Raw genomic sequence first — 15943 nt, forward strand, 5'->3', positions numbered from 1 at the left:
TCAACTCCTGTTAAGATTGAGCCGATTTTTTTTTTTTTTCTTTTCTGGAAAAAGCATCATTGAAAACAAAACAAGACCCACACACATAACATTATTTTGCAATAATGTCAGTTGGGGGTATGTTGCCTGGAAGAAGGGTTTCTGGCCCTTTGCCACCCTTGATTTGATGACTGATTGATCGCCCGTCATGCTGCTGCCTTTGATCTATTCATTCCCAATAAACATCAATAAATCACTCCCAATGGTGAGGCCAAGCTCTGTGACGTCACTAGGGCCCTGTCAGTGGAAGTTCGGGGATTTGGGACGGATTGCTGAGAGGACCACATGTGGACGGGATGTATTTTGATATGAGTAACACTCAGATGTGCAGAGGTTCAGATGCTGCCTGAAATCGGAGGGTTAAGTGGAGGCTCGTGTCTTTTCTGCTCTTTTCTTTTGGTGGAGGAAGGGAGAGCAGGGGGAAGGGTCAGGGCATTGCCTGAGGCCCCACTTGGATGAGGGCGTTGTACCTGTGCCGCCCCCGAGTGCCTGTAGTAGCCCTGGGGGTGACAGGGATGGTCATTTCCATCATGGGAGCCGGCCCTGCTGGTGGAGCCCACACACTGAATGCACCCTGGAGTCTCCTTACACAGGGTCACGCAGAGGGAATGGTCTCCTTTTTTTTTTTTTTTTTTTTTTTCCAGAAATGTACTTTCTCGTTCCTGCCTTAAGAAAACCCTAGAAGAAAGGAGACTTGGTTTGGGGCACATACGGCAGGTTTTGCTGTCTGTCCTCGGTGTTGCCCAAATTAAGGAAGTTTGAAAATCCCAGCAGTGGTTATGGGGAGGGTGCTGCCACTCAGGTCACCTCCTGGCTGGTGCTTCTTGCCCATTCTACCCTCTCCTTTAAATTCCAAGCTCAGGCAGTGAGCTTATCTGCCCAAAATAAACTCCAAAACTTTGGAGGGCTCCTTCACAAAGTTGGACAGTAGGAGTGTCTTGGGCTTCTTCCAGTCTTTGAATTTTTTTTCTTTCCTTTCTGGATGCACATTTTAAGGTATCTCTGTGCCTCAATCAAATGAACCATATGTGATTACATCTTTACATTTAGGTTAGAACTCTTTCTACGGTGGCTTCACCTTTTTCTCCCCCACCTTGCCAATCTGAGACTCCTCTCTGATAACTTCCTGCTAAAAATATTAGCGGAGGAAAGGTCCTGTTGGTTTTATCTATCTATCCATCCATCTATCCATCTATCCATCTATCCACCTATCTATCTATCTATCTATCTATCTATCTATCTATCTATCATCTATCTTAAAGCAACCTGTTCCCTAACCTTTCTGCACCTTTTACAAAAGGCAGCCAGGAAATCTCAGGTCAGTTAAGAAATATTCATTATATAAAAACTTGACTGCCCGGCTAATAGGAGATGGAAGAATGGTTTTGCTCTATCAAAATGACCCGTCAAAACGACTTTGTTTCATATTTGATTTAATTGTCTCTCTCCTGACAGGCACATTCATCAATAGCTTAATGGTCAATCAGAAGTTGGCAGCCTGAGTGCTTTCTTTCTTTCTTTCTTTCCCATACCCTGGTTTTGGATTTACTTTATCAGAATGCTTCTGCCTAATGGACGTGTGGAGGAGGGGGTGGAGAATGTCTGAAGGGCTACTTATTTAGGAAGAGGGGAGGAATAAAATAAAAAAAAAAAAAAGAGAGAGAGAGAGAGAGAGAAAGAAAGAACCCTCCACACTGAGGCCTGAGCTAAGTATGCACAGGCCACTAAGTGAGCTGTCTGAGGTTTTTGTTGGTTGGTTGGTTGGACAAGAAACTTCCCATTTTTTTCCCCTCCCGTTTTCAGTTCTCACAGCTGCAAGTTATAAGGTTCATGCCTGCTTTTGCGGCATCCTGGGAGTGATGACAAATTGATTGCTTTGCACTGATAGAGAGAGAGTGGGAAAAAGAAAGATGTCTGCTGATTGGTAACTGGAAATCCAGTCCCCAGCAACCTTGAGAATACTCGAGAATTTTTTTCCCCCTCCAAACTGAAAGGTCCGCTCAGCCATAAAAAAAGAAAAGTTGTTTTGCCAGCTTCATTAGTGTTCACCTAATTAGCTGTAAACCTGATGGATCCCTGACAGCTTTAATGATTGGAGATGACAAGCTCGACACAGTGTCATCCAGCAGAATTAGGTTTGCAGCTAGTTTGATGTAATCAAGTTGATATTACACAGTCCTGGCTGCCTTTAGTTGTGCATTAACTCAATTTTCTGCTGCAGGTGACAAATGGGCTTTGGTACCTGGATAATCATGTCATAGGAATTAGGGCCCTTTTAATGGTCTGGGGTAGAATAACAACCACAAAGGGCTGAGAGCTGGGTAAGGCGTGCAGACGTCTCACACAGGTGCACACAGTCTTTATATCTAGGCCAAATGTACCACTGCTCTCCAGAAGGCCAAAGCAGGCTCCAAGAATCCCTGAAAAGCCGTATTTCTGTGCTTGAGGATTTTCTTTTCTTTCCTTTTCCTTTCTTTCTTTTTTTAACGGAAATCATGCATGGCTTAGTGCCTTTTCTCAAAAGGAGAGAGACATTTCTTCACCTGCCGAAGAGAAACCTGGGCAGGAGCGTCCTTTCTCCACGCGTGTAATTTCGAAGGGCCGTACGTTTGTGCTGGACAGATGTTGCTGCCTCAGAGGAACAGGGTTGCAGAGGCCAGTGTCCTTCGGGCGAAATGACCGTTGTCCCTTGCTTAAAATGTGACTCTTGCCCGTGCGTCACGTTTTTTAAACCACGTATTCTTTGAAGATACCGGAAAAAAAAAAAAAATTGGAGCAGTGTTTCATAGCAGATAACGTTTTATCCACTCATATCCATTTTCCGGGGGGGGAGGGGGGGACTGTAAAATCATTTAAAAAAATTGCCGAAACTTGCAAACAAAACAAAACAAAACAAAACCAGTCCTCAAGGAACAACAACTCGTCACTGACCGTTTTGAATCGTATTCATTGAAAGAGAATAATCTTCCAAGGAGTTCTTAGGTGGTCACGTCAAGAGGGTAAACCTTTGAGTATCTTCACTTGTACAAAAGTGGTTTGAACCCCTTGGGTTCGGCTAGTGTGACAGATCGCTGTGGGTCCCCCGGGGTAGGATGGGCTTGTGGCAAGGCAGAGGGGGTTTGCATTGCCAGGAGACGTGGGCATGCCTGAAAGGGAGCGCACCTGCTGGTCACTAGTGCACCCTGGCCTTCCTGACTCTGGGCCACACATTGGGCGGCTCCAGAGAGACTTCCTCTTCTCTGTCAGAGGCACGTGGAGCGTTCAGAAGGGCATTTCGGCGTCGGCCTTGGGAATATATTTGCTCTCAAGCTTGCCACACGTCTCTCCTTTGGGCAAGTATTCTGCCTTGTAGCAAGGTGACAAAATGACTGGTTTCGGCTGCTCTGTGATTCCTGCCCCCCCCCACTCTCATTTTCCTACAAAGTGGGTGGAACAATGCAAATTTTAAAAAGGAAAATCAAGAAGATGAGGGAGAAAAACAAAGAGGGCAGGAGGCAAAGGCTGTCCCCCTGGACGTCCACCTAGGGAAGAGAATCTTCCAGAATCAGCTGCTGTGCCCCCATTATCTTGACATCTGTCAGTTAGGGCTTCAGTGCTCTCCAGGGCCACACTTGATTGTGAGCGGTGGATGTTGTCATTTTGTTCTCAGTGTTGCCTTGAGCGCGCTCATAAGCGAGCGATAGTCAATAACTGACGTATCAGTACTCTTCCCTAAATTGTCTCACACGTCTGCGTTTTCCCTCTTTTTACCAAAGATTGTTTTGTAAAGAGATTACAATGAAAGGTGGCTGCTCAGGGCCGTGGGGTTGCCGGGAAGCCCAGGTGAGTTCCCAGAATTAAAACCCTTTCTGCCCCCCCCCCGTCCCCCCGCCCATGTCACCTCCACTCCTGGGGTGTCTGGAAGGAGAAGGATCACCTTGAGGGCAAAGTGCCTGCACCGCTTTGGGGGGGGGGCTTCCCCCCCTTTGACTCTGTTTGTGGCAGAGCCAGGCCGGGGCGAGGGCTGCAGTCACAGGCAGGGAACAAGAAGGGAGAGGAGCCGAGTCCCAGTCCTGGTGCCCAACAGCCATGTTAATCCAGGGACATGTCTTCCGAGGGCAGTTGGTGAGGCTTTCCTGCTGGCCCATTTTTATTCCTGCCTGTCACTGGACACACTATAAAAATAGCTTTGGTCTGGTAGTAAAAAAAAAAAAAAAAAAAATACTAATAATAAAAAAAAGGAAAGAAAAGAAAAAGAAAAAAAAAAAAGAAGTAGGGTGTGTGTGTACCCTTCTGTGTTTGTGTGCAGCCCAGTTAGGGAGAGGGGCCTTTCTGTCACAGCAGCTGTTTTGTGACACCCCTGCAGCATTTCCCCACGGCCCGTGGGGAGGAGCAGGACAGAGCAGAACAGTGGCATCACTGAGCCCAGACCTTCTCAGGTGTTCACTGTGTGTGCGTGCGTGCGTGTGTGTGTGTGTGTGTGTGTGTGTGTGTATTTTAGTTACGCTCCAAATTGTGGTTTCTCTGTCTGAAGTTAAAAATGAAAGGTGAATACAATATATTGTATTTGGTAACAATGATATGGACTGGTACATCTAGACAGATAATGTGCAGTTGTAATTAGACTCAATAGACAGGCAGTCATTTTAAAATTCTTTGACACATGCATAAAATAGTCATATAATAAGATAAGATGACAATTTTATGTTAGGTTGATAAAGTGTCCCGATACATGCATTTAAATGTCTGTAAGCCTTTAAAAAAATCCAGACAGATTAATTCTAGTTTCCAGTATTTGCAGTTAGTCATTAAATTAATTTTTAAATCCTACTAAACAATGGCTATGAATATGTGTTTTTTTTTCCCCCCCCCCCTTCTAGATTTTTTACCTGAATTGCAGAGAATGGGGACACAGGCTTGGTAGCTTTCTCTAATTTTTCGGCGTTGGTAAACAATTACATTAGACATGGGCCTAAAAATTCAGTTTCCTGTTTGTAGCTAGAATAAAGGTCTGCATTTTTGGAAGTAAAAAAAAAAAAAAAAAGTTATAGAGTATAATCTGCTTATGACCACTTGCCTGAACAACTGTCATACTCTAGATTTAGGAATCTTTATTAGAAAGATTACATAGTGTCCTTGACCAAATATTGAATATTTTATAAGCCCCATTTAAAAAAGAAGACATTTCAAGCACATACACTTGATTTGATCAGCACTTAGATTCTTGGGTTTAATTACTTTCAATTCTGTAAATTATTTTAGTGTTTCAACAGGAGTGGCCCCAGTGATGTATCGAGGGGAGTAAAAAGGCATTTCTCTAAAGGTCACGTTACCTGGACTTTTCGACCATCTTCATACCTTGTTTTCTCAGATGTGCAAAGGTGTGGCTCTTGAAGAATAATTTCAATTTGTTTGGGCTTAATGATAAATTATTAATTCATACTGTCAGGACACATGTTATTAATTATGACGGTGTTTTCTTCATCCAGAACAGCTGTTGGGGAAACAGTGTAAGTTCAGATTGTCTTCAGGGGGAGGGCGCCAAAGCAAGGAACTTACCAAGTCCTTGTCATCATATCTTGGTCCCCTTGCTTTGGGAATAAAGCATTGCGGGGGGGCGGGGGGGGGTGGGGAGGGAGTGAAAGGGAGAGAGAAACCATTCATTCTAAACCAAGATGTACACCAGCAAATGCTAACTGATGTACGTTTTCTGAAAAGCAAGCCTAACTCTCCAAGGTCTGTGAGTTCAGACCTGAGCTCAGAATCCCTCAGCTGGGATTCTGAGGTGGGACCTGCTCCCTTCCCAAGTGCAGGTTTGAATGGACTGCCCTCTTCATCGCACGAGTGGGACTTGTTTTCTTCTTATTCTTGGGTAGACCAGAAGGTCGTGGTCACAAGTGCGTGGTGGCGGGAAGCAAAATACTCTGAGCGTTTGTTGTTCCCCAAACTGGAACCCATCCTTAATGGAGGGCAACGCGCCATTTGGTAATATACGTGAAATGACTTCAATTCATTTACTTTTGATTTTTACCATTCTCATCATTAAATCTAGTCCTATGTATTCAGTTTCCTCTGAGTTCTTTGAGAAATGCATGTTGCATAAAATAGGCAATTTTTAATGAACAATTTAATGTAGATGGGTTTTGAATTTAAATTAATATTAATGAAGCCTTGAGTGAATTTATTTTGCATACGTAAAGACTTGTAAGTCTTTCACCCATGTGCTTTCTCCTTTATGTAGTAACATTGGTTGGTGGGATTAACTAGAGCCTTTTAAAGATTTACACTTAAAAAAATTAAATTGATTTTGTATGTCCAATAGCACCAACATATTATTAGGCAGAGGTGTTACTTAATTTAAAGAAAATATACCTCATTTCCTATTAAACCTCTCAGTTTCCATTACCCTGTTCTTCCTGCAAGCTGCCGTTGCTTTGGCGTTGCTGCTGGGGAAAATACACACCAACAATAGTTACTACAATCAAGATGTTTTCTTTCTTTGGCTTACCTCTAATGCATTATGTATCCTGGAATGATGGGAAGTTCTGTAATTAATTCTGTTAGATGTAATTGCTATAATCACTTTGATGTTACACATAATAAAGGTAATATGGTAAGCACATAAAAAATATAAACACCTTATTGTAACACTACTACTAAAATTCCTTCTCATCAAGTCTGGCTTATAGACCAGTGTTCTTAGCTGGTTTTGGCCATAGGTGACAATTTATCCGAGCCGTGTTCATTGGTATTCCAAAGGAGAGTCATTTATTGGAAAGGATGGGCCTTGTCTTGGAGAGATCTCCAAGCTGGTTGCCTAGGAATCTTAATGCCCTTTTCCTCAAAGATGTGGCTAATTAGAAAAGGTGACCATTATCTTCTGTAGAGGAGAGGGGTAAAGGCTTCCCGGAAGTGGCCATGGAATGAGGTAAGAGGGTGGCCTAGGAGGGAGAGAAGCACTCTGAGACGAGAGATGGCAAAGGTTTTAGGTCCAAAGAGTGCTGTTCTGAAGGTTTTCTCATGGTGTGGGATTATGGGAAGTGTGTGTGTGTGTGTGTGTGTGTGTGTGTGTGTGTGTGGCAGGGGGAGCGCACAGGCACATTCAGGCACATGCTCGTGGGTGACCAGAGAAGGCCACCTTTCTGTGAGAGACATTGGTACAGAGTATATGGTTTATTATCATTACAGTTAGGATTCTACACCTTTCCCGGGGGGTCCTGGGGGGCCGTGCCTAACCGTCGCACCACATGCCAGGGGCGATGTTGCCTGTTGGGCAGAACCTGAGTCGTATCTGTGACCCCTCCCCAGGCCTCGGTGCGCCTACCCTCGATGCGGGCTACCAGAGAACAGAAGAGAACTTTGCCTGAGACCCCAAGCACATCCTCCTTGTGGGATGTTTTCAAACATGTGTAAATTACTCTTTGCCAGTGCAGCTTGCAGGAGATGGAGAACGTGGTGGTTAAAGAAGCTTGTCGTTTCATTTTTTTTTTTTTTTTTTTTTTTTTTTCCCCTCTGTGGACATCCTGGAGTCAGACTCGCTCGGGCATCCATGTGACTCCCGTCATCAGCTTGCACCCTGTCCCGTGTGCTACAGAGGTCACGAAGCCCCGTGACCTGGTGTCGGCGTGAGAGTTTGGATGTGAATTCCCCACGTTTATATTTTATTTTTCAGCGTGTTATAGGCGACGACGCATATGAGTCAGTCATACACAGAAATCAAATAAGAGAAAGTGTACGTGTGAGCAGAGAGGATGCCAAAATCTCTTTGGAGGAGGAACGGGGTGTTTTCAGATGGCGGTGAGATGGACAGTGACAGCCGTGAGTCCCTAGACTGTGCCCTGGGCCCGCAGAGCTGGGTCTGGCCGTGGCTGTGGTCAGCTGGGTGCAGACCAGGCCGGCAGAGAGCAAGGTGCTGCCACAGACGGGCTGGCAGGGCCTGCCTCCTGGGCGCTGGGCCTAAGGCACCCTGCCTGCCAGGTGAGAGGGTCCGGGGTCCCTGGCGCTGGCCTGGGCTGCAGTCAGGCAGTCACCAAGCCCTCCTGCGGTGAGCCTTGGCTGGTTTTGATGGCGAGGATGATAAAAGGTCTGAGAACTCCATAGGCCCCTGTAATCAGGGCCAGCACTGACATCCTTCTCAAGTTTGACAGCTTCTTCCTTTTCTCTTCTCACAGCCAAGCCTTTCTCAACCGAATTTCCCCGCCCTCCCCCTCTCTCCTCCCTCCCTGCCGCCTCTCACCCCTTCCCTCCCTCTTCTTTCTGTGTGCTTCTCTCCTGTTTCATGTTCTTGATCAGTCTCAGATGCCTGGAATTATTTTTTTTCGGGCGGGAGGGGGAGTGTTGCTTTAGGTTTGTGGGTTGGGCAGGTGTGAGAGGAAGTCTGTGTTTTTTTTTTTTTTTTTTTTTTTTTTTTTTTTTTTTTCTTTTTTTTTTTTTTTTTGTACTGTAGGCCTGTTGCTAATTAATGTTCCTCCATAAGATTCTGTCGGAGTTGAGTAATGTTTTTGATCTTTATGCCTGATAACTGCATACTTAATGAGATTTCAAAGCTGTGAGTGCAGCTCCCTACAATTATTGACAGATGCCTTTTCTTTGCCATTGGGTTCAGCTTCATAAATCCTCTTGCCGTAATGAGGTTCAGCAGTGCCACCCTGGCAGTGAGCTAATGAAAGGGGGGAGGGTGAAGCGGCTCATGGCTGTCTGACACATTTTTTTCCTTTAAAATTTACTATGCAGATGTCAAGCTGCGGGACGATTACTTCAAACATGCTAATTTTTATCTTGCTTTTGTGTCAGCCCTTTGCCATTAAAAAATAAATAAATAAAAGGACTAACCTTACTCTCCACTTAATTTCTTTCTTTTTTTTTTTTTTTTTTTTTTCCCCGAGTCACATTTTTAATAACCCGGGGTGTGTGACTGCTGGGGACTTTGACACGCGCGTGGCCTTTTGCAGGTATCCAGTGGCAGAAGCTTTTTTTTTTTTTTTTTTTTTCCTTGCCATTGGAAGGGCAGGGCGAGGATAAAGTGCGATTTCCCCAGGCCTCCCATCAGCCTGCCCTAAGTATGCACTTGAAACGTCGGAGAATTCATTTCAGAGTTCTGGAACTAAATCCTGGTGGAGAAGAGCTGCACCATGCCAAACAGTCGATTTCCTTTTCAGCGGAGTCATACATCACTGACCCACCCTTCCCTCCTGACAGAATGACATATGTCATTTATCATATGGGCCCCAGCCAGACAACGGGGAGGGGAGGGAAGCCCAGTCCATGTGATGCTGTCTCCTCCTCCCAGTACTGTACTGTTGGCTTGCAGAGAGAGGCTGCTGATTTGGCGAGAGGGACCGGGAGGAGGGTGGAGAGGCAGGGGCGAGGAGAGGCGAGAGCCCGCTCCGTGTGGATGGCTGGCTGGGTGTGTGGCGGGCCCGAGATTGGCAGAGGCAGGGAAGAGGTTATGTTCTTTCGTATTATCTGCTAAACCACACTGTTCGGCCTTTGACGCTCTTCTGACTCTCCCCCCTCCCCCATTCCTTTTCTCCTTTTCCTTCTTTTTTTTCCCCCCTTTAGTAGTCAAGAAAAACAGCAACAGCAACAACAACAACAAACCAGGGCTGACAGGTATCATTCAAGCCACCCTGTCTTGTGAGGGGTGGTATAAATGAATCTCAGGGCTCCTGGCTTCACATGATTCAAACGTGCGTTATTGAAGATGGATGTTGCTTAAGAAAAGATTGATGTTAGATGCTGGGCTTAGGGCGCCATTTATCATTTTGAATATTATTTAGACTTGCCGTGTAAACCTGTAACTTGAGAGTTGGACGAGCTGGAGCAGGGTAGGGGCCTGTGTGTGTGTGTGTGTGTGTGTGTGTGTGTATTTCCATCGATTGGCCTTGGGTTCTCATTGCTGCTGACCAGACACGAGCCCTCCCATTTACAATATAGAAGACACGCCGCCCCCCCTAAAAAAGTGAGGGGGAGGTTTTAATTTTGAATAATTTCCAAGGACGTTTTTCCAAGGGAAAAATGAAGTATCTGTGATTTACGCTAAAGCTAACAGGCAACTTCTCTCTCTCTCCCTCTCCCTCTCTCCCTCTCCGTCTCTTCCCCGACAGAGGCAGTCACGTACGAAACATTAAAATATAAACAGAGCTGCAGTTGCTGAAGCCAGGACCCTTGCCTGATTTTTTCAACTCTGTGACATGCTTTTTTTTTTTTTTTTTTTTTAAATCTGTATCTGAAAAGCTTAGCCCAATATAACTATTCAAAAAATACTGGTTGGCTTGGTTAGCAGTGTCAGAATGAAGAAACAGGCTTCCATGTCTCAGGAATACTTCAGATAAAAAATGATCTTCTGTGGCTCCCTGCCCCTGCTCCCAGCGGCCTCCTCCCCTTTTGTGTCTGTGCTCTGTCCCCCCCTCACAGGCCCCAGCAGACCCCCACCAGGACTGATGTGGACAGCTGTTTCCAGGCCCCGCCGGCTAATCACTTCTGGTTCTTTTGCACCCTTGAGCTGTGCTCCCGGACACCCCCACCTACTGGAAGTAGTTAGGGACGCAGGCTGGCTTACCGACGGAGCCCCCAGCCGCTGGGAGAAATCAGCCGAGCGCCAGCCTTTCTGCCTCTTCTGTTGCAGAGGCCCTTGCTGCCAGCTTCCCCCGGGCGCAAAAAAAAAAAGAAAACAAAACTGCTGGCCTTCCTGCTCAGTCTCTTCACTAGCAGAGCCCCGGTAGCGCACATTTAATTGGCAGGCGTTCTATTAAATATGTGACTTTATTTGGGTCTGCTAATTAAATGTAGGGCTCCTTGTATGACTTAGAGTGTGGACGTTAATTTAAAAAAATTGACGGGACAGAAAGTTTTAGGCTGCAGTAGTTTTTTATCTAAAGGAATGAGAGCCTAGAATTGGCGGAAGGGCTGGATGTTCCTATCTTGCTGCTTCTGGGACAAACTTTTCCCTGACATGTAAAAAGCCTGCATCTGCCTGAACAGAAAGAAATGGAGATGTGGCTTTTTCACTCACCAAGTCCAGGCAACTTTGTGTGTGTGTGTGTGTGTGTGTGTGTGTGTGCGCGCACACCTCTCTATTTTAAAATAACTTTATTAGCATCCTGACACCTTGCATGCAAGGATCACTTTAGGGGTCACTTGCAATGTTGCCCAGCTAGTGCCAAAAATGGGGTAGAAGCACCGTTACATCCTTTGTCGGTACCTGGACTCACATCTGACTATAAAAAGATGATGGTGTTTCTTGCTGAGACTTCATGGAAGAAAGGAAAACTTTGATCCTCTGCCCTTGCACTTGGCCAGTGCTGGACGAAATTGGGAGTACAAGTGCCAATTTGCAGGAACAATTGTAAACACCTTCGATACAAATGGCATCGGCCCATTTTTACTGATTAGAAAAACTTTGCTATTAATAGGTGCAAAGTCCATTTCAGGTATAATTGGTAAGGAACTGAGTGCACTCATGGGAAGAAACCTTGTTTTGTTTTTCGTTCGCTTTTCTTCTTATCCCCTTTTCTCAGTTTTATGGCTGGAGACATGATTTATTGCAGCCATCCATCTTGGGGGCTCATCCATCACACCCGGGTTGCTAGGCGATTGTGGCAGCAGCTGTTTGCTCTGAATCAGACAGAAAAGTTGTCAATCATCAAAGGCAGGTGAATAGCATTAGAAACACGCTATTGTCAGACGGAATAATTAATCAAAGAGAGAAAAGATAATTAAAAAGATATGACCCTTGCAAGTACTTGCTCTGGGTTGCCTGGAAGAAAAAAAAAAAAAAAAAAAGAAAGAAAGAAAGAAAGAAAAACTGCCTGGTCTTTTCTAGACACTTAAGCAGCTGAGGGCTGATAAAATATGCACTCTGCAGTGCATAGTTTTTAATTAATTGAAAAAGGTTCAACATTCAAAGACGATGCCGGAGAAAAGTCCGATTATGAGCAGAAGTAATATTTATTGTTTGCATGAAGGGCTTGACACAGTTCTAACTTTCTGTCACAAATGTCCAGCTTCCCTGGCTGTAGGAGGAGTGGGCTGGGGTCTTCAGGTAGCATCCCTGCCTCTGTCCTCTGGGCTCCCCTGGGGCTGTCACGCCAGGCTGTCGGAGAGAGCCTCAGACCCGAGGATCTCTGCTGACCTGGACCACATGTCCTTCCACAGTTCTGGTGGGCTGGAACTGAATTCCTTAGATGGAACAGGAATTCTTTTTCTTTCTTTCTTTTTTTTTTTTCCCTTAAATGAAGGTGGAAGGCTCAAAAAGCATGCCATACAGTCTACCTGCAGGCTCCATGGAGAGAGCTCTGTATCACTTCACCTGCCTGGGAACATGCTCCAAACAAAACATGCTCTAGGTCCCAAAGGAAAATTCGTAATCCCTCGTGGTGTGGCCCCACGAAGCGTATCAGTGACTTCCATCCCGAGTGATAACCTGGCATCACATAGGGAGAAGACCCTCCCAGTCACAATCTAGAAATAATTTTGGGTGCCCATTTCAGTCTCAAAAAATATTCATAGATTAGGAAAGTCATCCTTGCCTTTTCTGAAGCGAAAATATTCTGGAGAAATTGGAAAACGTATTAAAGACTAGATAGAAAGTGGCATATCTGGAGTTGCTTTTCAGTTAAATATGCTGCAAGCCCTGAAACAGATCTACTCTTTTATTTTTGGATACTATGCTTGATTTTCACACCGTTCTCTTCCCAAAGAATAGCAGGACTCCTAAAATTAGCAGGAGGAAAAAAGGCTTGAATATTAGAATTCATGAGAAGGAAGAAAGCAACACTTTTTTAGTTGGGACGCCGTTTTCAGGGTTCACCAGATCGGAACACTGGGAGCTCCATCCCTAGGTTCCCCTTACACAGCAGCACCGCAGATGAGTCGCCGAGCATCCCAAGGGAGTCCCCGGGGGCTGTGCCTCGCGGTGTGACGTCCACCTTCTCTCATAGTGCACTGGGAGCCCCCTAGGGGTGACACAATGCTGGCCTTTTTTTGGGGGGGGGGCGGGGGTGTGCGTGTGAAAGAGAGAAATACCCAGATAAGAAAAAGCACCTGCCAGGCTTACTGGAGCCCTCACAGGGGTCTCACCTGTTCAGGTGGCTGGAGGAAGTGTTTCTATTCCGAACTTGACCTCCAGGAAACTGATGGTTTTGACTTCGAGTTACTACCTGGGTCCTTGAGCCAGTATCTCCTTGGTGGCCTTCTGAGTTCTCCAGACAGACTGAGAGTTTCCTAGCTTCGTAGCGGTTGTGTTTGAAGTTCAACATTTTCTTGGGCATTTTGCCTGCCCGGGCTGAAGGGCCGCGAGGCCAGTGTCGATGGATCCCTGGCCCGGGCTTGGGCACTTCCCTGAGATGTCCTGGGGAATCTCAAGGGACCGGGGGGTAGTTCCTCTCGGCCCTCCAAGAGAAATTTTTGGCGTTGCCTTCTCCCTTTTGCAAACGATTGCTGAGGAAGCACGTTGCCTAATGTCAAGCCAAGGCGATTCCAAAATGTGGTGGCTCGTCAGGTGAGGGCAGAGGGAGCCAGTTCCCTGGGAATCATTTCTGGCAGACTTACGAACTCACAGGTAAAAAATATCAACCTTCGGTGCTAGTGAAATCAGATGGGAATTTGCCTTCTCTTAAAAAAGGAAAACAAAGATGGGGAGGGGAAAGGGAAGTCTTTAAGTTTTGAGAAGTTCCCGCAGGTCATTTTTTCTGGGGCTGTCGTTGGGATCTGACGCTTCTTGTCCTCCCAGGTAGCCCCTGGCATCTGTTTCAGTGACTCACAAAATAAACTAGAGGCTGAGGGTGGGGGTGGGGGGGAGGGAAGAGGGAAGGGCAGGTTGCTTATTCTTTGGAGGAGGTTTTGGTTCCGTGAGCGTCCCGTGTTGGCCACCATTTGAGCATCTCTGTCCCTGGATTATTGTTTCTACGGCAAGGGAGGGGAATACATATGGGTCTCTTGTGTCTGAAGGGGTGTTCCGGGGTAGAGCCACCTCGTCCAAAGTCACGTTATGGCGAGAAAACCTGGGACTCCACCAACCTCCACGCCAGCTTGATATTTGAATGTCGTATCTACGTGATACGCATTTCCCCCTTGCGGTTCCACGAGCCAAGGTTACCTGGAAGTCCTTTTGGGTTTTCCCAGCTCAGCTGCCGTAGACTCAGAGTAGGCTCGGCCCCACCCGGCTGGCTCTGCCCCGAGCCTTAGGATGCCATAGATCGGAAATAGCAAGAAAGCACAAATTAACCAGCGTGACTCCCTGTAGGTAAAGACATTCCGAAACACTTAAAAGACCTCACAACACCTACGATGCAGTTGTTATTACTCATCTGCCTAACGGAAAGCTTTCAAAAGGGGGCACGGGTTCGTCTTTGCAGGAGGAGAAGATGGGGTTACCGGCAGGTTTCACGTGGTGAAACGTTCCCCTCTCTTGGCATTCCATTTCCTGCCTTTGTTTTTGCTCGAGGCCTGTAGTAAAATGGCTCTTTCGTATATATTAGTTAGCGAGTACTACATCGGTGTAATATATGAGGCTGCGATGGTGTTATTTTCTCTCGCTTTTCTGTATAAAATAGTAAGGCAGCATGGACACTGTGCTACGTGACTGAGGTTCCTACTGAGATGGTTAGGTGAATAAGTAATAGAACAAACACATAGTCAGCTGGGCAGAGGAAAATAAATAAAATAACAGCATGTTCTTGGTTCTCAGAGCCATGCAACATGAGTTTGTTCAAATTGGGTCCTGGAGCTGCAGACTTTCTGATGAAGTGTGGGTGGGGAGGGAGAAAGGTATTATTTGGAAACACATGTACTCGTTCCTTGGGAAAGAAGTGAAGTATTTAACATTTCTCCAAGGAAAACATCTTTCATTACTTGACGTGTGCTGCGGTAATGATTTTTCAGTTCAACAAACAAGTACTTATTAGCGTTCGCGCGGGAACCTGGCGGAGGTGGATGGCAGGGCCATTTTTAACGGGAACTCGCTGGCCAAGGTTAAAGGCGCCTGGCGGGTCGCAGGTGGTCCCAGTGCCGGCTCTCTGGTCCACCAGCAGACACGCTTCACAGCTCTGGCCACACAGGGGCGCAGGGTCTGCTCCTGAGCCCTCTGGGCTCATCCCTGTGGCCCCTGCGTGCAAGTTGGGAGGAAATCAGCAAAGCTGCTTTTTGTGTTTGTGTTTTGTTACAGACAGAGCATTCGGTGGTACTCACCTGATGGTTTAAAATGGATTTGCCTAGAGAGATAGCCTGTCAGGAGTTTGGCCAAGGATTTGCTGGTTAAATGGACCGTGTGGGTTGAAGATGGCAAGGGGGAGGGAGAGCCTCCTGGGCGTTTGTGCGGGTGAGTGGGGCTGCCTTTCCCCCTCCTGGTGCCCGTCCCAGGTGCCCCCTCTGGCTTGAACAGCAGTGGGCTCCTGTGCCCTGTGGGAGCCTCCTCCTGAGTCCAGGAAGTGTTGGGAGGGCAGCTGCCATGCCCTGGGCTCTCTCTGTTTGGGGGCGGAGGGGCGCGTGGGGTGGGCGGGACCTTGGGTATGGTGTTTGCCCTCGATTTTATTTCTCCTGTCTTTTCTCATATTAGATGGGGAGGCTAGCCAGTGTAATGGCCTGCCAAAGATGGCTTTTTTCCTGCTTTACCTTTCGTCCCTATCGTGGTGTTCACGAAATTATCAATAGTGAACTGTGACACTTTGCATAATCCCCGCATCACCAGCTGTCTGCACTGGAATCCCCACCACGTGGAGAATGAGTAGGTAGGGATGGGCGGTGGCTCCTTGCAAACTTTCCCTCCGCATCTCAGTTCCCGGATACAGCTGATGACTTCAGTGCATCGCCCCCGCCCCCCAAATCCCGTCTGATTGTAGGTCATCCGCCATCACCACCCCCCCCAAAGACGTGATCTCAGTTTTCATCCCATGAGGACGCTATTCCTGGGGCGCGGGGAGATTGC

General features: G+C 46.6%; 1 protein-coding gene across 2 annotated transcripts in view; it reads left to right on the forward strand.

Moving 5' to 3' along the window:
• TSHZ3 (teashirt zinc finger homeobox 3) overlaps positions 1 to 15943 on the forward strand; it is a 70790-nt gene that overhangs the window by 2534 nt on the left and 52313 nt on the right. The gene's annotated exons all lie outside the window — the stretch shown is intronic.

The sequence above is a fragment of the Herpailurus yagouaroundi genome, unplaced genomic scaffold (genome assembly GCF_014898765.1).
Source record: "Herpailurus yagouaroundi ecotype Mexico unplaced genomic scaffold, PumYag 194, whole genome shotgun sequence".
NCBI lineage: Eukaryota > Metazoa > Chordata > Mammalia > Carnivora > Felidae > Herpailurus > Herpailurus yagouaroundi.